General features: G+C 40.6%; 1 protein-coding gene across 1 annotated transcript in view; it reads left to right on the top strand.

The window, feature by feature from the left end:
* pcdh11 (protocadherin 11) overlaps positions 1 to 25,253 on the top strand; it is a 115,187-nt gene that overhangs the window by 22,411 nt on the left and 67,523 nt on the right. The gene's annotated exons all lie outside the window — the stretch shown is intronic.

The following is a 25,253-nucleotide window of genomic DNA, read 5'->3' as shown; positions in this document are numbered from 1 at the left end:
AAGCTGAGAAAAAATGGTTTAGCTATACTCTACATCGCTCATTAGGAACACATTACAGATAAAAAGTTATGGAAATTCGGTGGAAGCACATCCTTTGAAGTGCACAGACAGAAAACAGCAGAACAGAAGCTTTTTTTGGAACAACGCAACTTTTTTTTTTTTTTCTTTGTTTCTCCTCCGAGAGAGTTGATAATGATCATTTGATAATGATAACCCTGCTATTATGATGTACAGTAGTGCACAAACACAGGGTTTTACATATCTGAGAGGAAGACTGATGCTAGAAGGTACAATATCCACCAATCTAACACTGTGTTATTCAGTGTTTATGCGAATTTGATCCAAAAATACAGACTTGAAAGGCATTAAACAAAGCCAGAGTAGAGACAAGAGAAAATGTTTAATTGCTTATCAAAGTTACTTCATATTTTAAAACTGGGAGCTAATCAGTTCCCTTGGGGGATATGTCCTCAGTGATTTGAGAAAACGATGCACACTCAAGTGGAGCATTCTTACATACAGAGTGCATAAATGTCAGCTTTCTATTAATAGATGAATGTAAACCTGCTAAGTGCCTCATTCTCACTTTAAAACAGAGCTTGAGTAGATCATAAGGTAGTTGTATCTCTTTGAACTGGATAAATTATGGTTTGACTTTTTTTTTTTTTTTTGTGTTACACATAATTAGGAATTAAAACAACTTAAATGAGCCATAAATAAATAAATAAATACACACTCCAACAAAGCCACGGCATTAATGAGTCGCAACATTTGTGTATGAAGACAGAGTAGGCGATAAATGGGTTTCTCTTCAGCTTCGGAGTGCAAAACCAAAGATGAGAAAGAAGATGTTGTAGGAAGGGGAAAAGAGTTGCCAGTCTGGGTTATAACAGAACATATCTTTGGGATGTCTTTGGACCATTTCATTGTTGCTCCTCTCTTCCTACATAAATGTTCAGCTGTTAAACGTCTTGCTTATGATTTTGGTCAGCTTGCGTTGAGTGCATACCCAGTGAATTTTATCATCTGTAAAATGATTTTTAAAGGTTGTCCCGTGGTTGTATTACAGTGTGCCACTGAGGGAAGTATTTCCAGACTTTTGTTGCTGACATTGTGATTCATGATTTATGAGGAGCCAGTATTCAATTTCATCTAACAGGCCAGGAAGCTAGTTATATGTAGAAAGTTTGATTACATCTAATGCAATAATATGTCTGCAGATGGAGCAACATATACAGAGACTCGCACAGCTTACACGGATACACACACACACGGCAATTCATTGTGCTGTGGTGGTGAGGCTTTCCATATGGTCTTCATTAATTGTATTTCTTTTTTCACTTTTTTTTTTCTGTTTGTTTCACAATTCATAGTATGGCTGCAGGGTTCCTCGGTAAAACCTGCCAGTTTCCTGTGATATAAAACCTCTGGGTGCGCAGTAATTATGAAGCATAGATGTTTATTGTCAGTTATAAAAAATGAAGCTCTAGGATTACTCCGAAACTTCGAGTAAAGTTGGTCATTGTGGAAAAAAAGAGCAAACGTCTGGGCCAGTGACTTTTCCCCAACCTTGACAATGCAATCAGTGCAATCAGTACTTCACCCCTGTTATCAGTACCTTCCTTCTGATAAATGTAACATATTCCTTATTCACATGGATAACGTTGCAAAGGAGCTACAGAGAAGCCAAAACCCTTTTTTTCTTTTCACATTGATTTTACAAGTCACATTCTCTGCCGAGATCCCTGTCATCTGGTGCAAACAGTATAGAATGACAATTGGACATTACAGATTGTTTGAGCTTTAAGTAATGCCGCCACTGCTGCCTCAGCTAACATTTCAAATGCAACGCGCACTTAGCAATATGAGCACCACTGTGTATGCTTTATACTTCTCAAAATGTGTATGACATCTGTGACTGTGACCTGTGGAACTGTTTCTCCCTCTGTATATGAGTTGCATATTGGACACGGAGGATTTTTGCACTCACTCATACATTTCTAAAACCTGTAAGCTGGTCAGTCTCAACATTGCTGCCTTGAACATAGAACTTGTGATTTTTGCTCTAAAGATTCCTCTCATCCAAATGTTCGTTTGTAAATATTACAAATTATTAAAACATAATTTAAATATAATGTTACGGGTGTCTGTGGGGAGGTGTAGGTCAATTAGCCAAGCAGCAAGCGTGTTCAGGGTATGATGTGAAGTTGTCCTGAAGCAATACTGACTGTCTAAGCAGGGGCTGTTTATGCATGTGCTGTGCAGTGGTGCAGGAAACAAGAAGATGCTGTCTTTCTGTTGCACTCCACTCAAGGCAACACTCCACACAATTGCTGCCAAATCTCTGCCAAACTGAATAATTCAATCATCCCCCATAGCTGCGGTGGTCTAGCTACCTTTGTGTGTGCAACAATCAAATCAGTGTGGAAGCCCGCCGAGTGGTTCTTTCTGAGACACTGAGTAGCTCTACAGCCCGGAGATTGTTTTCATTGAAAACAATTCTGTTGATTAAACGAGGTGTGACTGTGGAGCGGGGATCTGAGGAACATCGATTGCTTGTACAATTGTTTGTTCCTTGTTAAAAGTGTGATCTAAAGCAGTAGTTGCTGTGCAAGGAGCATATGGTTTGCTTGTGTGCCTTCAAGACAGTGTTTTTCTGTCTTCCCTAAAATATCCCAGGTAGAGAAATTCACCATGATGTCATTTACATTCAGTCATTTGGAAGACGTTTTTATCCAAAGCAACTAACACTGGACAAGGCAAAGGCAGGATAAACGTAAGGAGGTCTTGTCTAAGGACCTCTTCTGGAGACCCCGTTCTCCCACATTGGAGGATGGCAGTGTTACCATTACAATATCCAGCCTCCCATGTTAGGGTTAGGATTACTATTACTCCCAATACACAGCCAACATGAAACGTTTGGCGTGGGAGCGAAGCAGATGAGATGTCGTTGTTGGTGCTTTGGCATGGCTTTGGCGGTGCTTGATTGTTTTGTTGAATGTATGTACCTCCGGTTGTCACAGCAGGGATAAGTAAGATTTACAAGCATTCTTTAGGAGACACCCGCCCCTCCCAATGGCTTCACCCCTCCCCTGTTTGAAGTAATCACATGGCTTCAACCTTAGTTTTGCCCATGTAGATTTAACACTAATCCATCCAAGCACAAAGACAAATACAGTCAAGAGAAGGCACAATTGTGTTTACTGAGGTTTTGCTTGAAATGTTTTCTGTTTATTTATTGGTTTATTGATCCACCGGGTCATTGGTGCATCCACAGGACATTTGCAACTAAGGTACAGCCAAGTACAGGTTGTTTGCATTGAAATTCATCCCTCATTTTACTCTCTTTGAAGCATACTGTGGAAAATCTGTCCAGCAATGTATCATGCTGCTGAGACTAATAAATGCGCTTTTTAAACATAGCCACGTCCCACTGTGGGTCATTGTTCAACACTATGTGATGCTGTCAGTGTTGTGCAAAGCAGAGTCTCTTTTCTGAACTGTAACTGAGCTATACAACTAAATCAGTTCACTTTCAAGCAGTCTAATATGAATCCATTTCAAAACATGCAGTGCTATAGAAAATGTATTGTGGAACAACATGTTAACATGTACCACAGTTCATCAGAACCATCATTCGTGGAAGTGATGATTTTCATAAGAAATTAGTTTTACAGTGAGCTAGTGTTAAGGACTTGTCATGGTTGCAGACATTGCATGTTTGCAAGCTGGAGGTGGTCAGGCTCAAAGGCTGCAACTTAAGACATTGTCTAAGGAGGGCTGTCTGTGTCCTCCTTAATCCTGGTAATCCTCATACAGAATTCTTGATTTGCTTTTGTAAAAGAGATTGGGAGATGATAAGATGCTCGTCCACCTCCTTAGAATAGCTGATAATCTGGTTTGAACAGAGGACTCGGGGTATTTAGCCTGCCTTAACATTTGCCCAAGCAGATGGCGTTGACGGGGGAAGGCGCAACCTTAGGCTCCAAACCCCTCCCTTTCTGCATGGTCCACTTTGAAAAAAAAAAAAAAGAGAACAGTGGGATGATAATCAATGTTGTTTATTTTGTTGCTTGACTCTTTAAGTACTTTCAGCCAGATTATAGGCTTTTGCAGGGGATAATCGGGAGACCGCAGACAATTGCCTTTTTCCGTGCTGACAGTATCCCCCCACAAATGCGCAAAGAAGGCGATTTAAAGTAGATGTCGACTCTTAATTCCTGATTAGTCCCATTGCAAACCCTGTTAAAATTAACTGGACACTGCGCTAATCACTGCGTTTCAAACACCCCCTATTCCGGTGCAGTAGACATTCCACATCCAGCCGTGAGAAGACGTCCCGTGAGTGATATCTCCATAAGTACTTATGTTTGAAGCTGCATGTTCCTCAGTATGATGACACACACACCATGAACCCAGAAATCTACTCCAGGGTAATTGTAACACTTGAGAAGTGAACAGTGAGTGTGCTGACCTCGTCTGAGACAGAGGCAAACCCCTTTCTCTTCTATGTTGTAAAGTAAAAGAGAATGAAAGGGGAAAAAAGAGAGTTCTTTTTTAATTTGCACATCCCATTGTCAAAATTGGAAATCACAATAGATGTCAGGACATTCTTATGTGCTGAGGTGAGTGAACGTAATCTCAGTGTAACAACTACAAGAAGCAGAGGCCTCAGCTGGAACTGCAATACCTCTGATTACTTGCATGCATGTGTAAGCAAAGCCTCTCTAAGACCACCTCTCTAGCCTTATGCCTTTGGCAATCTCCTGAGCTTGGAGTGGACACCTGCAACAAAAGCATTTGACTAATGAGATCAGCCCATTGACTAATTAGTTTCACATGGCATAAGTGACTGTGGAAAGGTTTGGAAGGACAGTTTAACCAAAGCATTTGCTGTTTTCTCTTATTTCTTTGTCTGTGCAGTTGTGTTCTATGACAGGATATAGTGCATAGCTGTCAGGCTCAATCTGGGGCAGAAACACAAAAGACAAGCAGGGGTTCCAAAAGCATCCCACTCAAACATAGACACAGTGCAAAGTTAATCCACACATGCTGATTTTCTTTGTGGGCTGTCACTTCATTCAATGACAATCCAAAGGGTACAAAGTCAATGGTTGGGGGGGGGGGGAAGGACAGATAGAAAAAAAAAAAAACACCATCTGATCACATTGAAAGCAGTTTGTATGACATCCACGAGTGTGATACAATCTAATTGCAACTGCATCAACAGCTTGATAACTTCATGTTTTACTTGCTATGATTAATGCAGGACTTGTTTTCCTCATCAGTGCTATCCTGTTTAAGTGCTGTACCGTGTGTTATGTGCTTGAAATGCACATGAAAACTGGCTGTATATCAACAAGAAGGTATGCATAGAGCCATTAGCAGGGAATAATAGCTGGTGAACCACAAAATGCTCATGCTAGTCAGTGGTAAGACACATTTTAAAAGCTTAGTTAGGACACTTTGAGTTAAAACCACAGCATTAACCTGCACGGCAAACAAAAGCAAACATTTCTAAGCCTTTAACAAGGTTTTGACCTAATCACCTTTCTTCACCAGGGCTAGGTCTGCCTTACTTAATGCCCTAACCTGAATAGCATGTCAATTTTAGTATACAGTCGGTAGCAATGTAGTGACAGAGATCGTATTCCACAATAAAGCTGAAGTATAGCTAAAGCTTGGACGATGAAAGGATAATAGAATCGGGGATATTTTGAAGAGTCTTCTTAAATAATGCGTGTGATATCCCCCGATGGTAATAAAGAATTTATGTGCACGCAGTCTTCAGAAAGAGCAGCAACTCATTCCCAAGATCAGTCAGACAGATTATTACATGCCATTTTGACAGGTTTTTGTTGGAGAGGTCTGTGTTGCTTGACTGGTCAGACAGTCATTATGAAGTAAAATGGCTTCACGCCATCGTGTGCCATGAATTTAGAGGGGAATTGGTCCTTTTTCACACACACCTCTTGAGATGCTCTTTTTAACACCCCTTTTCTTTTGCAAATAAAACCAGTGAGATAAAAAATTTGACGACTTTCACAATCATTTTGGCTTTAACATCATTCTCCTCCACCTCTCCGTGCATTTGCATCCAATCCAGTGTGATTAAAATCGGATCAGAACACATCTCAGCCTCTGTTTTGCAGTGACTGGGTTAGATTTTATGTTTTCAGCAGAGAGAAGGAGCTAAGGATGCAGGAGAGTTACACAAGTATTACCGACAAATTCACTACATATATTACCTATTCTGCACACAGATGCGATAGACAGGAGCTGTTTGTGATGGAGCACACACATGTCTTCAAGCCCTGAGGTAATGGACAACACTTCAGTGAATTGTGCCGACCTTATTGTATTGTGCGGATGATTGTGTTATGCTCCCTGAGTTAATGACTATGCCCTACTTTGACTTTGAGGCAGTGACCTGAAATAAGGCGCACAAGTGAAATTCGAGCCTGGATGAACCTAGAAGTGATTAAGGTCACCCAGACACCACATTTGTTTGACCCCCCTCTGGTCACTCACATCGACCAATGTCTGCAAATCCTTTAGGAGTCTTTTGTGGAATTCTCCTCAACACAAACATTGGCCATTGATAACATGTTTGGAAAGAATGTCAGAATGATTAAATACACCTATGAGAACAGGCCCTTATTTTTTAGTACCCTTTTGTCCTGGGAGGTGCAAGAGAACATGTTGTTCCTTTCTTACAGTACATGACATAAAGGCTTTATATTTCTGGGAACCAATGAAAGTTCAACACCACAAATAGCCCACAGTACTTTTCCAAAACATCAATTTCTGGATGCAAACTGCTCTTTCAGATATGTGCTAGGAAACTCAGAATTTTCTACTTATGTTGGCCTCATTTATTTTAGACCGGACAACAGTATAATACACAGTGTAATCGATGGATGATGCACAGTATGCTGCTACTCATGTGTCCAATAGTGCTATGTGCTTGCAATGGGTGCTGATTGCACAAAGGGATAGTCACTGAGGTCACAGATAGTTCAGTGGCAACTATTAATGGAAGTGTACATTAATACAGAACAATGTCAGCGAGTTAATGCAAGAAGGTGACTACAAAGTATGCATAATTTCTTAGAGATTATGCATCATGCCATGGTTCTTCTTCAAATGTGCTTAAGTATGCATCACATATAGGGAAACATCAAGTGAATGAAGCATCAGAAACAATGATGCAACATGAAATGCTGGATTCCTCTCAAATTAAACTTCCTTTGACTCCTTGATACATCACTTAACACACTGACTGACAAGACCGACTTCCCAGGCCCCCTGGACACGATGCATATGTGCCTTACTGCTTTGGGGGCAAAAACACGGATACCATGAGATCATGTCTGCATCTTGAGGGTACGACTCACTGAGTAGATCTCTGGCTTGTTTTTGTGTTTTTCTATTCTGCTGGGGATCAGTACACAGCTCTTCACCACAGCCATGACGCTCAGTTAAAAATTACTCTTCCTCTGGTGTGCATGTAAATCAGAGTGGAGGGATGTAATGAAATAATGAAGTGTGCCTCTGCTTTTTCCAAGAGAGACCACTGGGACCCACTATTTTTAGACACAACAAAGAGATTGCCAGGGGTGTCCAGTCTCTCTGGTTAGTCCACTTGTCAATGTGCAGCCGCTTGTCTCACGGCTTAGACACATGCAGGGAAGAAATGGAGGCCAGTGTGTCCCTCCAGACAACGTCAATTAAGTCTCTGTGGGATTCAGTGGATGGATGTATCCATGGATAGTAATTCTCTCCATCCTAACAGATGACGGGCATCATCAATGAGATCATCAGAGTTGATCTGAGTTATGTATAATATGTACAGTACCCATTGGCCACATGCATGGTAACCCTGTAAGATGACCCCCTCCCCCCCCTACTTGCAGGAAATGCTTTGTCACACAGACAAATGTGGCAGATGAATACTCAGCATGATCCTGGGGCATTTGTCATCTGGTGTTCTCTTTCTAATGGGTTTACTGCTGATGATCCAGGTCAGAGTAGGACAAAGTGCTTCACACCAGAAGTTAGGAACAGATTCTTAAGAGGGATCAATAGACTGACCCTAACTTTTCAACCTTTTAGATTCCAGGGTTCAAATGTTAATCTTCTTCTCACTGTAGCTTTAATTTTCACTCTCACCAAAATTCCATCCCATTTGCTTTTGATGCATTTTCTAAATATTTTAAAGATTACAGCCGTCTGCTTCTATGATTGGCCGACCATTGATTTTATTGAGTCAAACTATGGTAGACATGTATACCTATAAATTATTGTAACACCGTTATCTTCCAAATACTCAAAACAACATTTGACCTTCAAAATGTGAATTTGCAGGCGCGGTGAGACTGGATCTTTGCAAAGTCAGGTATTTTCTGGCATCTTTAAGAAGGAGGGAGCAGCAATGCTGCAGTGTTTGTTTGGAGATAACAACTTAGAGGTCATTTGAATGACTTGGTGTAATGTGGGTCATATGGTGTTATGGTCTCAATTGCACTGGGTAACTGACTTCCTGGCATGTAAGATATTTCCTCTTTAGCAGGATTTTCTTGTATAACTGTGGCTGGTTGCTTATGTATGGATGATCACTCTGTCGATTATTTCCACAGTGCAGGGCAACGCATATGGGTCTGGGTGATAACGCTAGGAGCCTACCTGTAGACATCAGGGTGGTTTAGTGTTATAGCCACGTCTGTTATCCTTCTATAAGATTCCTCATAGAAAATACCTTATGTCACAGAAATGGAACCCCATAAATGTAGCCTTAACATTCAAGATTAGTTTGCCTCCAAAACTAACTGTCCTTGACTACTTTAAAAGGAAAACATAAAAGGCAGAGCATGTCAAGACACACATTCCCCAGCAAAGTGAAAATTCCTGTCTCTTATCTGTTTGATTTTGCACTTAGGGATTTTTTTCTTCATCTTTTTTTCTTCAAACATCAAGTGCCAAAGTAATTTACATGTGCTAGGGGCAACCAAAGTTAAAATACAGACATACAACCTACTGCTATCTAGAAACAGTCAGCGAAGAATGTGAGAAAGTTTTAAAGAAAGGATAAAATAAGGAAATAAAAGAAGGGTACAGAAGAGGAAAGGAAAAAGGAGGGGGGGGAAAGAATAAAGAAAATGAGAATGGCAGTGGGTGAGTCCAGTAAAACACATAGAGGGTAATTCAGTTGGACTAAAACTCTCTGTCACTCCAACTACAACTTGGGGATTGGATTCATCAAAATGAATTAAAATTCATGAACTATTGAAGAGTGAGCTAACAGTGGAAAGCGGAGAGCATGATACAGTTTTAAAGCAGGATTTTTTTTTTCTAATTACAAATAAATGAACCTATTAGTTTACCTTAAATTAAAAGCAGAAAGGTTCCCACAGAGATATGTGATCCCATGTGTAACTCATTTAAGACCGATTTAGGCCCCTATTGAGCTGGCAGGCAAACTGAAATTAGGGTAGCGGAGCATTTCTGCATAGTATTGTCTAAATCCTACTGGCTTGTTGCCCTTTTCTTTTGGAAAGCATGAAAACACAGCTGAGGTTTCTGTACTTGAAACCATACCCACAAGGTAGAATTAGGTAATACCAAAACAAAGTGTAATGCTAACATTTCTTCCCTCTAATTTGTAATATAATACAGATTGGTTAATGTATGTGCAGTGGAATCTGGCACAGGGAGGGCACACACAGCTCATTGTTTGTAATGCTTCCCAAACCAAAAGAATCACAAGAAAATCCAGTGTTTGACTTTCATCCATCCACAATATAAATAACTAATTTATCAATTGTGCTTAAAGAGGCATACAATGGGCAGAACAGAGAACACTGTGTAGCTGGGATAATCCCTTAGAAGATTTATCCTGACGTTGCCTTGAGGCGAATAGTCGGAGCAAGAAGCAGATCCCATACCCTCCCTCTCTGTCTCTCTATCGCTCTGTCTCTGGATGCATAGTCACTATCACAGCTCCTGATCAGCCCTGTTTAGTTATATTGCATTGTGTACTTTGATATTCCAGACCAGTTAATCCGTCAAGTGAAGAGATTTAACCCAAGATTACAGTGATTCAATGAACTTTTGATGATACACTCCTCGTGTCTAGCCTAAGGTATTTTTTTGATGCACTTTCGGTGCATTTGTATATATGCTTGTGTTCGAGTGTGTTAAGGCGCCTGTTTTCAGCTCTCGTGTGAGCGACCTTGACTGTTACAAGATAGTGAGAGTATTTCCATCCATGGTTTGACAGCCCCACAGCTTCCCTCAAGCTACTCAGGAGTTTCTGTGGGTGGTTTGTATTCTAAACATAAATGACACAGCATAGTCAAAGCACATAATCCCAGAGAGCTTAATTTACCTTTACGCTGTTGTAAGTAAAACAAGAACACCTCCATGTGACAGCAGTGGAAGAAAAATGAGACCCCTTATTTCCTGATAAGATGGCACAAAGTCCTAATAGCAGGTTCAGCCCTGAGCCAAATAATGACCACCAAGTCATAAGTAGATTAGTTTTTTTCTTGGAATGGGTCATGAATATAGTGACTTGATCTATAGGCAGGGCTCCCAACAAACCGACCATCAGTGCACAATTGCACCTTGCAAATTTAGCATGCATGCTTTAACCCAAGGTGAGGCGCGTTGCCTGGCAACAAAGCAAACAAGCCAGCCTAGATGCGAATAACATCTGTTTTCAGTTCATGAATTCTTTCAGTGGAAGCATTCTGTATGTGCAATTACTTGAACAAATCACATGCAAAAGCTTTTTCAATCTGGCTCCTTGAGTGCTGTCACTAGTTATTACAGTGCGTGCTATTTAGCAAAAGTGCATTTGCAGTTTGAAGAGCATCCCAAGATATTAGTGGCATCTAATTGCATTACCTGGAGGAGACTGATGGCGCCAGTTAAAATGACTGGCCCCAGTTCAGACTGTGTTGAAGGCAAGTGCTTCTTTACAGGTTATACGTCATGTTTCTGACTGGAATCTTTTGTCGACTAAGTGATTTTCAGACAGCTTTAAGCCTCCACTCGCCTCACCAAATACCCCTATTCCCTAAGCAATCATACATCTTACCATTAATCCACTTTCATCCATGTAAAACTAAGACAATGACAGAATGATAATGGCAGCTAATGCAGCCAAATTTTGACTGCACAAGTCCGATTCTGTCTGAGTAACTTGTTCTAAATGGATTCAAGCGTTCGTGATTGTTTATCTGGCAGTTCATGTTTAGTGAGGTTAGTTGCGAGACTCAGCTGCAGAACCTGTCCATTTATACTCGGAAAAATTCTGATTTCATCTAATAATCCCTAATCATTTGATTGCTTCTAAAATAAACATGGATCAAACCTTTGGCTCTCATCACCCATTATGCCAAGGTTTTCAGCACAACAGAAAGAAATTTCCACAGAGCTCCTCTTTGCCAAGGTGACAATAATGTACAGTTTCCATAAGAACAAAAAGTAATCTCATAGGAACATCATTTTTCAAAGGCCACAGGCAAATCTTGATGACTGAAAAGACAATAAGGTGAAAACTGCCAAGTGACCCTCACAGGATATGTCTCCAGCACCTTCTGCTTTCCACTTCTAGATTTAGTAGGGACTGGAGGGGTTTTTACCTCACACTCTGCACAAAGTCCAGTGGGACTCTCATCTTGGGAATAGCATGCCAGTTTTATTGAGCAGGGAGTGGCAATGGAGAGACACAAGGGTCCTCAGAGATGCCTGGATGTTTTCCATATTAAACTGCAGAGAGAGAGAGAGGCTTAAGATCTCACTGGCGAAATGACTTTTGTTTTTGACATCAAAATGCCAGTTAAAGCAGCATAATTATAGACGCTCGATATGCTGTCTCTATCTGTATTGTGGGTTTAGGATTTCATCACACTTTTGCTATTCCCCTCCCTCCTTTCTTTTCATTTCGCTTCTGCCCCACCTACACATTCCTCTCCACCTCCCTCTTCCCCACTTACACCGGTACAGTTCTTACTAATTCCCAAACCACAAACTCCTCCTTTTTTCTGCCTCACTTCCTACAGAGAGTGTATATGAGCATTTATAGTCACATTAATATGAGCAAAGGATGTGGGGTAATAAATCGCTTTCTTTCTCCCAGTGAGCCATAAGGAGTGGTGATAAAAACAACTTTTCTGTTGTTGTGCGCTTTTGCCTTGTGAAGTGAAAAGAAAAAAAAAAGCTGTGTTTGAAGTTCAGATTAGTCTTCAGGGAGTCCCACCTATTGGGACTGTTAACCTTTAGCCATTCAGCTATAAAGCAAGTGAGTTCCATTAAAATACATAATGCATGAAGTGCCGAGATTGCATGCCATTGATCAGCACTTGAATAAATTGAGTTGAAATCCTATTAACATAACCAGTTACACATAAAGTGAGATGAATAAAGTGCAGTGTAACACCTGCGAAATTAGCCACTATCAGTCATGGTTTTGTAATGGTTGTGGTGGTCAGGCTAACTGAAGGCAATTTAGAAATAAACAGTAATGAACTATAATTCCAGCTATTTGTGCAGTGAGTTGCGTCCTGTTTACCATGTTGTTGTCTTTCTACTGGAATTTTAGATGCTTTTTTTTTTTTCATCACAACAAATATTAATGTGAGTTAGAAAAGCTTGACTTTACACTGCATTTGGATATCAAGCACAATCAATGGTGTGCGTGATCCTTCGCCTCGGATCTATCCTGCTGCGCTTTGATTAATGGACAGAAGATAATTGTCATTCAAGATATATCACAAAAGCAAAAGTTTGTTTCCCCCGACACAGCATCTATGTTGTTTTCATCCTTTACTCTCTCTCTCTCTAACTTAAAAACATCTGAACATGTTAATGCTGATTAGCTGTTTAGTTTGTTCTTTTGGCTGCATATGGAAAGTTGCCATTAGAGAGCATAAGAGCTGTTTAATGTGGTGGAATGTGTCTCAGTGCAGACAGTGTGTGTGTGTGTGTGTGTGTGTGGTAACAAAGATGACCCCACTTCCCCCAGCAACCAAGACCTTCTTCAGCGTGTACATTCCCCCTTTTAAAGCAATTAACAGTTACCTCGTCATCTTGACAGGTAGTCTCCATCTCCCTAGAAGCAAGCGTGCCACCGCAAGAACTCTTCGTGGGGCTAACATGTTTTTTAAAATGTTTTTTTTTCCCATCTTTAACTCCCCCTCCTTCTTGTATCAGGAATAATTAGGGCAATTAATTCAGGTGGATACCCAGTACAACATATGTGTTTTCAGAAGAGGTGCAGAGGAGGCTCTGTCACCCGACCCCGTGCAGACTGGGAGATGACCCAAATTAAAGCATGTTTCCTCCCTACCCCTCACCCCCTCTTCCTTCTCACATCCTCCTGCCACCTCCCCCAAAACCCACAACTCCCACCCTCCTTCCGGTGCCTTGCCAGCCTCCCCACAACAATGCCAGAGAAAGCCTGCCAATGGCAGCAGCTCCTTAATGAAATAGTAATTGTGACTGTGACTTGCATGCATCAGTTGCTTTTCTGTCCTGTTCTGTTTCATTGCACGATGCAGAGACGGGTCTACAGAGTTCCAGCTCTGTAATTGCATTAATGCTCAGTGTCACACCTTTGCATATAGTTTGTTTTCATTACAACTTAGCACTAGACGTGGTTGTTTTATTCAATCTGCTGCCTTATTATTTAAGCTCTTTATATCTGAAGAAAAGTACTGCACACAGTATAGCACACGTACAGTTGTATTCGTTAGAGTTACACCCAATGAGTGAAAAGCATGAAGTACATGGAATATTCCCTGAAGAAGTGTCGTAATGAGATTTTTGGTGGCCGTAACAACTGTTCAGAGAGACACAACAGTGTGGAATATTTAAGATCAATATATCATTTATTTCGCTGGGAGTCTATAATGGGCCTGCAATTGTACGCTCCATTACTGGACACAAGGGCCCAGACTACTGACCAGTCCTGTCTAATGAAAACAAATGTACTGGCAGGCTGGAGAAAAGAAATACACTACACCACAGTTCATGTTCCAGTGTCATTTGGTATGAGGACTGTGGGCCCCGGTCTATGCAGAACGACAGGCTTAACAACTCAAGTGTGTCATTATGTGTGGGCTGGGAAAGGGAAAGCCAAAAAGTGTCCTAATGGCAGACGTCTGCTGAAACTGAAAGCCACACTGCTGTCACACAGAATACAACACCATCTATCTATCTATCTATCTATCTATCTATCTATCTATCTATCTATCTATCTATCTATCTATCTATCTATCTATCTATCTATCTATCTATCTATCTATCTATCTATCTATCTATCTATCTATCTATCTATCTATCTGTGAGAATTACAGAATTCTCATATTATTGCTTTCTTACAAATTGAGATGAGACATGTTCCAAAGGAGTGTCTTTTACAGCTCTTTCATCAGAGCACAAATGAGATCAGGACTATTATTTCCAAAGTGCCCATGCTGATCCAACATCAGTTTTAACTTTAGATCATGCCGAAAATGGAAGAAAAACAAGGACATATTTAGTGATCCCAGATCAGCACACCTCCTCTGAGAGGCGTTTGATGAGCACAGCTCCAGATTAGATTAGAGGCCGCGCACTGATGAATGTAATCCATCATCTTGTAAGCAGCGGAAATTTATGACAATTTAGTTTCAGTAACTCTGTCATAAGCTTTTAGCTTTTAGTTTTCTGAGTTGCATAACAACAAACAGAATAAAGAAGTACAAATGAAGGCTTGTGCGGTGGCATGTTTCATCAAACTTGGGGGATTTTGATTCGTGACCATGACAGAGATTGAAAATACGTTGTCTTTCAAAAGAGAAAGTGTCTTTTTTCTATTTCCTGCTTCTTGTTTCTTTGTTTCACCTTTTGCCTTTCCACTGCAGGCAAAACAAAACGCATGGCGGTTCCATTTCATCAGCTAAACTTCAAGATAAGACACGTATAAAACTCGATGTTTTGTGAATGTTCCACCACTTTTGTTTTTTGTTCAGATTGTGAGACGACAACTTCTTTGAACTTGATTTCCCCCCCCCCCCCCCCCCCCCCCAACGGTGCAGCTACTGTGCAGCCCATGAAGTAAGTCGTCTTACTGGGCACCGAGGGAATGAGCTGATCAGTCTCTCAACACAAATCTTTTGTTTTTGTTATTCGTGTCATATTTCTGTCAGGTGTGGCAGCTCATCAAGCTGAAATAATGAGGCCATGTTCCATGGTTAGAGACGAAACTCTTTAGATATTTATGTGATAGGATAAACGGCGTCTTTTGTCAAATATTTGGTTCTTGTGATTAATTCACCAAAGATTCGATTACCATGTGTTTCTATTATTTACACTAAAGTATAGCTTTTTGAGCCTCAATGCTACAATTAAAAAGAAAAAGCTGAAACGGAAATTCATGTTTATTCATGATGTGAAGGTTGAAACCATAAATTCAGTAAACCAGTTTATAAGTGGGTGTATTAATTTAATAGAGGCTGAATCTGTTGGGTGACATGATAGAGGGATGTGGGCGGGAATTTTAGCTGCTAAGGAATCTAAATGTTTATGCTTTCTTGGTTTTATAATTCCTAATACCCATTAAGTAGCATGAAATAATATCAAGTACTATTAAGTCTTACTTTCCCCTGTAGTGTGATTACGGTGTTTATGTTGTATGAATAACAATATTCCATGACACCTAAGAGTGATAATGTTACATATTAGAGTGTTTCGAATTAGACTTAGCACACCTATTAATGTTGGTTACTGGCATTTCAAGCATATCGGCGACAGCGTGATAAGAAAAGCCAAGCCACACTTCCATTCAGGCACTTGGTAAAATAACGTGCAGGTTTTGGGATGAACTCTTTGTATGCTGCTTGCACAGACAACAGCTTGACAGTTGGTTTCAAAGAACGTCTCAGCACCTGAAGGGAGGTGTGCAAGTAAGGAGAGAATCACAAAAGTGGTTCAGTCATGCACATCACATTGTTCTTGTTTTTATTAATCCCTACTGTACATCTCGGCAGCACTTAAAACAGACTCGAGCTAGCACCTTCTAACTCACATCAAAGTCGGCACTTGTTTGTTGTGTCATCTTTAGAAATAGACATTTGCCCAAACAACTGACAGTAAACTTCTTTTTATGCGGGCAGAAATTTGCATTGTGCTCGGCGTGGAGTAGTAGTCGGTTTCACATGAGGTTACAGGTGGAGAAGAAGTGATGCGGTGAGGGGAATGAGATGAACCATTTCAAAATTTGATTTCCACAGATCGTGCTGACCTACCGCTGAAATGATGCAATGCAAAGTAGTTGGCCTTGTGTTAGTTTTGACTGCTGAGATCTGACTGCCTTGGCTCCAACACAGCTGAGTAAAAACAGCTAAACTGTGATTACAGCTGAATGTTATTGAACCAGGCCCTCGCATGTTTAGCTAGACGCTATATATTGTTTTGGGAACTGTCTGAACTATTTACCTTTTCATTGTACAAGACATTGCAGAGGTGATTTTCTAATGTAATTTAACTGTATGTGTCACCTCCAGTTTCAATTACCATTGATTTGAATCATATGCCTTCGGTTTGGTGCACGTCACATTAAAACTTAATTAACTCTCCATCCACCACTAGGAGTTTGATGTGAGCCGAATGCCGAAAACGCACAGTAGGGAGAGCTTTGCAGAGCACGGCGTGCTAAAATCACACTAATTTAAATAATTGACATTATACACGCTGTGTTGAATAAATAATTATATAAATAAATAACACCTCCAGATCATAGCTTGGATTTCTCATTAGAAGGCAAGCTGTGCAACTCCGTGCTAAGGAATGAAAGTTAAGTGAAGCAATTGCAATAATTACAGCAGCAAGTAAGAGTGCGCACGCACAGTGCGAAGGGTGGGAGTTTAAGGAAAGGCAATGAGGAGGGAGGCGCTGACTGTCTACAGGTGCCTCTGATTAAGGGGTAATCTGGGCAGACCTCCCCTTTCTTATCACGGCAGCGAGCCCTACTGCCTCTGGGTGTCTCGAGCTCTGTGGCTGCTCACTGTAATGAGCTCCACAGACACACACTGGATGCCCTGCAGGACAGTCCCTACCGAGTCATAATGAGCACTCCAGTGTACCAATTCGTGCTCCCCACCAAGTGCCGCCCCTAAGCCTGCCTCCCCTCAGACATGGGTGGCCACTCCTTGTTCACCAAGCCTTTCATAGACACCCTGCACTTCAGCTACCTCTGTGAAGTAACGGCATCCCCTCTGGGTTCAGTGTGATGTCCCTGCATGTGTGGTAGGAGGTATGGCCCTGAGCCAAACCCTGGCATCAATCACTTTACATCGAGAGTGAGGTGAAAGGCAGAGGCAGCGATAGGGATTGAGTTGCGGTAAAGATAGAGGGGAGGCACGAGACACTGGGATGGAGTGCCGGGTGAAGAGCGAGGACAGCTGGAGTAGCTGGAGATGGAAAAGGTAAATGATGGTAGAGGGATGGGGAGGGTGAGGTAACTGACATATGGAGTGAGTGTGAGGGAAGATAAATTGTACAATGAGGGATCAGAGAGAGAGAGAGAGAGGGAGAGAAAGAGAGAGAGAGAGAGAGAGGAGTATGTGGATGTAATGAGGTCTATAAAAGAGGGTGGGTAATGAGAAGGGGAAGAGTGTCAGAGTCCAAGGTGAAGAGAAGCTAAAGGACGACAAAGAGAGGCTCTTTTGCCAAACAGCAGTCCCTCTGTTGGTGCTTGGGTGGATCTGTGTGTTTAAGAAACTGCACCGCTGTGCTTGTGCTCTCTTAAACAACCAGGAGGTGGGTGAGAGGATCGACGGCCAGACCATGGAGCAGGGCTTTGAAGGTGCCTCATGCTGTGAGAAACTGTATTGGATTTAGAAAGACTGCCTTTCACTGCCCGTATGAAAGACAAAAAGAAATACAAAAAAAAAACAAAAACAAAGAAAGCATACATACATTTGACATGTCACATATGAGCCTCTGCTCATTCATTTTCATCACTGTTTAAAAGATTAGCATAACAATTAACTTTTTTTCAGAAGCCTAAATGCAGATAGCAAGATGACAATCATGACCATAGTGTAGCTTTCATTAGGATTATTCACCATCGTTAATTATAGTCGTGAGCAATTTTCATGGTTAGGCACGACTCCATCTGTTTCTGGAATCGGGAAAAGGCTTTTGCATTGGAAAGGGAAAAAAAAAACAGTATGACTTTAGTTGTATGTTTTGCATTTATGGATGCATCTCTGTGGGAACGCCTGCGCATGTGTGTGTTCTTAGACTCTTGTGAAGTCCACGAGTAAAAAAAAAAAAAAAAAAAAAAAAAACGGCTCTCATCACCTTTCATCTGTGCTGCATTTATTCTCCAGTAGCAGTGCAGCAGCTGTTGCAGCCATGTTTTTTTGTTTTTTTTTTTCAAAATGATGTAAACCTGGTATTTTGAAACTAAAATCTCATGCTTCTTCAGTGGCAGGTAGTCAGATCACATGTTGCACCTACTGGCATTTGAAAGGAATACATTTTCATTTTCTAAAGAAATACACAAGGGAGTAGAGTAAGAATGCCACATTATATACTGATACACAATAGATACAGTAAAATGAGAAAGTTTTTGCACTACAATAGCTACATCTGTTTCAGAGAGGATTAGTATGGCGGGGAGGATGGGACAGTGTGTCTTATTTTAATTGCTGTGTATTTTAAATTACTTCCCATTTCTCTTGAATAGAACCTCTGCAGAGCCAAAACACCAGAAAATGGTTGTATCTAAGAATAAGGATTACATTATTACTATTATTATTATCTTGTGAGGGATTAAGGATTTGTCTCAACCAGTGAGTGTTGCCCTGCAAAAATACAAACAAATCACAACACAGTGTCACAAACGCTAATGTTCAGATTTTGAAAAATATATGTGTTTAAAAAAATCCTATAAATAGAAAGGTTTACGTCCTCTGAACAAGGACAGTGAACTTTTTAGTGGCCACTTGTCACAGAAGAAAGGTTTAAAAGTTCGGCCACATTTCCTAAAAAATAATATTGAAACATCAGAAAATCTCAGTTGGCTTAGTGTTTATTTACATATTTGTGTAAAATATTAGTTTGTCCATCATAGAGGACATGAATAAATTAAATAGCTGCATTTTGGCATTTTGTTTTCTTTATGATCTGCTTATCCTGTTGATACAAACGTGAGATGAAGGACACAGAATACTGGGCACTGGTCATGGAAAAAGTATAAATATTAACACATGATAGAATGAGAATGAGGAGCGATGCTCAGTTCCTGTTAGATTTCATATAGAGGTTTTAATACTGCTAAAATTGCTCCCATTACTTGCTTTCACATGTGTCACTTGGCTTCAGTGTAGTATACACAGAAGGGACACCATAACAAAGCACTGCCCACAGCCACAATTGACCTTTGGGGTTCTGATCCCTTAATGTGCTTCTCTGTGTTGGTGCTGATAAAGCCTTCCTTCGACTCTGTCCAAATCTATAAAGCTTTTTCCAAAGATGCCGGTAATGCGGAGTGAGAGACACAAATATCCTCCCCATTCCATGGTCATAACCTCTGCCTCTGCCATCTCTAATAGGTGTTGAGAAGGCCTTGTATGTGCCTCTGTTTGATAGCCTGCTGATGGTTCGACATGTCATTCAGGGAAAATGGTTTGTGTTGAGGGGGCGGGGTGGAAACCAGACCGCAATTTTTTAGTCAGGTCCACTTAGCGGGTTTGGCCTGAAGGACGAGAACATCTATTTAAAACCAATCTCTTGTAAATTTGTAGCACCACATATTTGCATAATTCCTGTATGTCCAACTTAAACAGAAAAAACAATCTATTTGAAATTTAATTTGTGGTCATAACACCCAGTTATTATCTTAGAAACATCTGGAGATACACAGGGTAGCCTGAAGAACTACTGATTACTGATTTATACCAGTGTAATACATGTTATTGACCATATCTGTAAGATAGTGTTTCATTCTTAATGACCACAGTCATTGAAAAACTATTTCCTGCGTGTGAGTCTTATAATGTGTTTGACTTTGCGAGCGTGTCATTGTCAATCAAAATTTACTTTGGTATAAGTGAGGTCAGTCTCGGTTGAGCTGTAGAGAAGATAGTATGTGAGTGTTATAGTATTTTATTCTAGTATTTTAATTTAGGAGCAAATACATTAGACAGTAGAATCAATGTATCTGCAATGAGTTGAGTCTTAGTCAATAATACAATGAAATGTTTGGACATTACATGTTTTGTACACAGTTATTTGACTCTTTAGTATTCGACAGTGACTTATGGTATTGTGAATACAATTAATAATAATGGCTAGATGGATTACTTTTTTATTATTATGTTCTGGGTAAAAAAGAGAAAAGGCTTCAGAATTGAGTTTAAACAACACATGCATCATGGGTAAGATTAGGAAGAGTGTAATGTGTACTGTGGTCATTAAATGCGACCACTGCAAGAGCTGATGTGCCGGCAGAAAACAAATACACTACTAACATTTTACTGAAACATTACAATACATTTGCCACTTGCAAAATTACCACTTGCATATTATTGTTAATATAAATGTAATACGTTCAAAATGATGTTTCTAACTGAACGTACTGCCTAGGAGGCAGGATTAAAATGATCAAATATCTGATTATGTTGTTTTTTTCTGGTTACAAATAAAACTGGTAACAAAAAATGACAGATAAAAGCCACTGCCGGTCTCAGGCTTCAGGTTTCAGTGTAAAAGCTACAGAAGTTAAATAGAGTCAACGATATATCTAATAAGAAAATAAAAACTCGAACTTTCTAACTAATTTACGGGCAACAATCTAACCCAGATATTGTGTGTTAAGTGTGTCTTAATTATATTTTTTTTTACTCAGGGAGAGCACTGGGATTCATGATATTAGTTACCTCCTATCTTTCCGCCTGCCTTCTACACTGGGCTTCAGCAACCTACTGCTGCTTGGCAAGAGAAACTCTCCACTGAGGTTTAACGCAACCAATGAAATTATTTCTGCTAGCACAGCAGCTCTGTCTCTGAAAACTGTTTGTATAGCTAAAACCCCAATCTGCCTACATGTCCTGGTTCATGTGTGGCCACAACTCCCCAGACTGGGGTTTTTGGTCGAGACCTCTCTGCCTTCTAGTAGTGTGGAACACATGCCTGGCACAACGGGTGCCATGGGGAGAATGGCACACAGCTGGTTTGATTGGGTTTTGGACTTAGACGCGGTTGTCTCTGCCATCAGTGCTCAAGGAGCAGTGTTCACTGTGCTCATACAAGGGAAACTGGAGCCTTCCTGATTCATACCCAATCAAAAACTGAATCATGCTCAGACAGATAAAAGGCTGTTGTTGCTTTGTGAGATAGATATCACTGTCTGACAAGAACGATCGGGCTGGAAATTCCTCAAGCTACTTTAAGTCTCAATTCTCAGACAAATAAAGGGGTGTACTTTCAGAGAGCTGATTGTTAGGTGGTGACAGCATACGCGATAAAGATAAATACGCCTATTACCGTGGAAATGCATCAGCTCTGCATAGTTTAATCCTAAACACGGTTGCAAAAGGCTGCATCACAAAAACACAGGGGTCTGAAAGGTCGATATTGAGCACCTCTGCTGAGAGGAGAGTAGGATGCTCATAAAAACAGAGCAGCTTCTCTGTAATTTGGCAAACAGAAGATGATTAGCATACATTTGCCAGATTTACTTCCAAACAGTGTTGTGCTCTTTCTCTCAAATTTACTGTTTTGTATCACTGGAATTACAAGCTACTAAGATATTTATCATTCTGACCTTTTTATCATAAAGGCAGTAAAATGTCATTGAGTGGGTTTGCTGATTCATAGCACATGCTCTGGGTAATTTAGCTTGATAAGGACTATTTATTTTCATTTATCAAAATGAAGTTTTGCCTGACCGTGAGAAGCAGTCAATAACAACGTGCAGCTAATGTAATTTTGAATACACTTAATGCTCTGCTCACCCAACTAGAGACAGAACTGCAGTAGTAAATTGGTTGACTGTTGCTGATAAGCTGAACAGCAAGGCAGCATCCAAGCATTTGAATGAGGGCATTAATGGTTGTTTAAAACAGGAATAATGAAGTGACAACGACAGTGTTGTGTTGCCTCCTGCTCTTGAGAGGAATGCCTGCCAGTAGAGGAAAATGGTGACTAGACGTACTTTTAAAAGACATCAGCGGAGAAGTAGTACTGTATAGGTCATAAGAACCTGGCAAATACTGTAATTGCGAACTGCGAAAAGGAAAAAAGAAAAAAAAAAAAAGCTGAGCCTCATTGCAGGATAATTGTGTCTTTATATAAAAAGCTGCTTCACACACTGTCATGCAAACACACGGACGCTCAGTCATGCACAAACACTGACATATGAATGCGTCCACACACACACACACACACACGCAGACCTCCCTTAATCTTTCTGACACACACACACACACGCCACGCACAAACTCGGCGCACCGACATAAAGCAAACGTCCCCACAAAGTAGATGATCTCCATTCTGTGTCGAATTGAAAGCATCTGCAAAGCCAGTTCCTCTCGGCCGTGGAGGCGTGCATCAGCCGACAGAAGCGCCTGCTCGGCGTCCCAGGGTAGCTCGCGTAACACTTGGCCTGCTCCCTAGCCACTGCCTGGATCAGAGAGGCCCACTGCTATCGTGCAGGCGCTGGCAGCGGCGAGGCTAGGCTTAGAATGACAAATTGGTTAGAGGGAGCGAGTGACGAGAGCAGGCCAAGAAATATACTTTGAAGAGAGAAATGCATTGTGACAAGCATGCCACATTATATGGTCAAGTGTACAAGTCTGACTCCCGCCATGTGGATTGATCTGGATCCCAGAGACACTTAAATGAGGCGAGGCTCTCTCATCAAGACAATGCCAAAGTGTTTATCTTAGAAAGTCACCCAAAATATTACTGGATTAGAGAGCTTTTCAGCATGCAGTCTCTTGTCTCGTGGCCTCAATTTGTATCACACTGCCCCTCGTCTCCAAACTATCTGAGCGGCAATGTTAGCTCATGACAGTGTTTTAATATTCACAAATTTCCAAACACACATATAATTATATCCAGCTTAATCCAAGAAGACCTCTCTCCTTATAAATCAGGGAATTTACATAACTCATTTAAGACAATTACAGAAATAATCAGGAAAACCTCATGTTGTTTTTTATAATATCATGCTAATATGATTCTCAGTGATGAATTATTGATTCAGAATACTTAATTCACTATTTAAACCAACTGATCATTTTCTTATCACCATCTGTGATTACAGCCAGAAAATAATGGTGTTTACAGATTGGCAGAAACAGCCTTTTCAAATCAAGCATCCTAGGAAAGAAATATTATGTTTAATAAATGTTGTTATTGTTTGGCACTGAGGTGGAGTAAGAGTGCATACAAGGTGTAGCCGTGTTGCAGGCATTCTTGTCTGAAGGTCATTCACTGCAGCTGACAGTACTCGTTCAAACTATAAAAAATTCAAACTAAAGGGAAAATACTAACTGAGTGATTCATTGTTTTAAAGACAAAATGGACACCGCAGTTCATGCCTCTGCTGAGAAACACAACAACAACATTTTCGCTCAATTTGAAACACAACCGGCTTGTGAAATTTGTGTGTCATCGGGTTTCTGAAAACTAAAAGCCATACCATTTATACAGGTATAGGTACTTTCTCAACATGCTAGGTTATCATAAAGCCACTGACATTCTAGTTCATCTATAGCAATATTGCACTTTTCAGATCAAATCACAGGGGTGAGAAGAAAAAGAAAGTGAATGATTGGGGAATGGTGATCGAGTGCTCAGCGACTGGCTTCTCAAGTAATAAACAGCCTACTTGAGGAGTGTGATGGACATTTGGCCCAAAGAACACTGAGATTTAATGAATATTTTAATGAATATAAACAAAGAGAAAAAGTAAAATACAGCTTAAACTTGGTTTTAGTAAATAAGCACAAATGAAATCCAACAATTTAGCATTAAGATGTTTTTTCTACCCATTTTCACGTTGTGGTGCTGGTGCATTAACAGTAAGTTTGTTCCCAACACGGCAGCTTTTTAGGTTGTAATTACAATGTTTTTCTGCAGGCTTGTTGGCACCTTGGTCAAAGGCAAGGCTCCTGTGTGCCTCTAGGACTCCCTCTCATGTAAATTAGGACCCCTTTCATTGCCAAAGCAATCATGACATTGCACTGGTGCAAGGCTAGGCCTGCAAATAAGCCATGTCAGAGGCACACACACCGGATGTAACCCTCTCGAATTCCCTCTCTCAGCAAACTGCATAGCCATACCAGTTGGCATCTCTAGAATTTGGTTTGAAGTTGTAGAGTATTTTACTTTTGTTGTCAAATTGCTTTGCAAATGAGGCCCACCCTGGCACAATTTCAAAGAGCTTGTGCTATATGTGCAGCTTCCTTCAGGCACTAGTTTCTGAACCTTGATTATTCTGTGTGCATATGCACAGTGCTGCACTAAGCTCACATGGAAGACTAGATAAATATGCCAAGCTAGGATGAAGATGGAAGGCAGCATGTTTATGTCTTGTCAGCCTGTCTGTATGCTGTTTCTGTGTTCCTCAGCTTGACTGACACGGTCTATCTAATAACATGGCAGATCGACTGTATGAAAGCCTCATAGGTTTTTACCCATTAAAATGATATTCAATCATTTTTTGATGGGCTTTTTTGCCTGGAACCACGCCTTATAATAATTCAAGGTTCGAGTGCCATTCATATTGAAATGCTCTCTTGCTTGAAGCCACATCAAAATAATTGTTTTGATATGTCCCGTTCCTGTTTTGGCAATGACATTAATAGGGGGTGATCGTACAATGAGGATACAGAACATTTTTGAGGTATGTTGACTAAATTTGAGCCATGGATCCCCTGGCTCACAATTATAGGGTTTTTTAGTCTGGGCATCGTGGAAAAGGCATTGCTGCAATACAAGTGTTGCACATATTGCGTGTCCCTTTGATTGCATGTCCAAGTCAGGCACTAAATAATAATAAAGTGGGGATTGAAACACTGCAAAATAGCCCAAGGCTCAGAAATTGCTAATGAACAGCAGCAGGGCGCAGCTGGGGGTACAGTGAAGGGCGGAGGCATCTGAAACCTTAATTCCTGTTTCAAAGGCAAATAATCTATGGTTCACTTTGTGTACACTCAAAACATCTGTACCACTGCCTGTAACAGTAT

This window comes from Anabas testudineus, chromosome 10, assembly GCF_900324465.2.
Source record: "Anabas testudineus chromosome 10, fAnaTes1.2, whole genome shotgun sequence".
Classification (NCBI taxonomy): Eukaryota; Metazoa; Chordata; class Actinopteri; order Anabantiformes; family Anabantidae; genus Anabas; species Anabas testudineus.
This window is presented reverse-complemented; position numbering and strand designations above follow the sequence as displayed.